This window comes from Macrobrachium nipponense, chromosome 32 (genome assembly GCF_015104395.2).
Source record: "Macrobrachium nipponense isolate FS-2020 chromosome 32, ASM1510439v2, whole genome shotgun sequence".
NCBI lineage: Eukaryota > Metazoa > Arthropoda > Malacostraca > Decapoda > Palaemonidae > Macrobrachium > Macrobrachium nipponense.
In genome coordinates this window covers 18,832,984-18,833,747 of record NC_061094.1, presented here as the reverse complement: position 1 = coordinate 18,833,747, position 764 = coordinate 18,832,984, and positions in this window count along the sequence as shown.

The window sequence follows — 764 nt, the reverse complement described above, 5'->3', positions numbered from 1 at the left end:
TTCAACCTAGCAAGAGAGATCTTGTTATGGGCAAGAACTCAGAAAGTAACGATTCTAACGAGGTTCGTTGCAGGCGTGGAGAACGTCCGGGCAGATCTCCTCAGTCGGCAGGGTCAACTGTTGCCGACCGAGTGGACTCTGCATCAGGATGTGTGTCGAGAGCTGTGGAAGTTATGGGGACGTCCTCTAGTGGACGTCTTTGCGACAACGAGAACAAAGAGGCTTCCGTTGTATTGTTCCCCCGTGCTCGACCCGGGAGCAGTAGCAATAGATGCACTTCTTTGGGACTGGACAGGGATGGATCTTTACGCATTTCCCCCGTTCAAGATTCTGGGAGAAGTGATGAAAAAGTTTGCAATGTCAGAAGGGACGAGATTGACGTTAATCGCTCCTTACTGGCCAGCAAAGGAGTGGTTCACAGAGGTCATGACCTATGTAGTGGACTTCCCGAGGACATTGCCCATGAGGACAGATCTACTCAAACAGCCCCACTTCGAGAGATACCACGGAAACCTCCCCGCTCTGAGTCTGACTGCATTCAGACTATCAAAAAGTTGGTCAGAGCGAGGGGTTTTTCTAGACCGGTTGCAAAAGCAATCGCCAATGCGAGAAGAGCTTCCACGCTTGGAGTCTATCAATCGAAGTGTGGGCTTCGTTTAGGAGCTGGTGCAGAAGAACACCACATTTCCTCTACCACGACCTCTGTGAGCCAAATAGCGGACTTTTTGCTCTACTTGAGAAACGACCTAAAGCTTGCAGTCTCA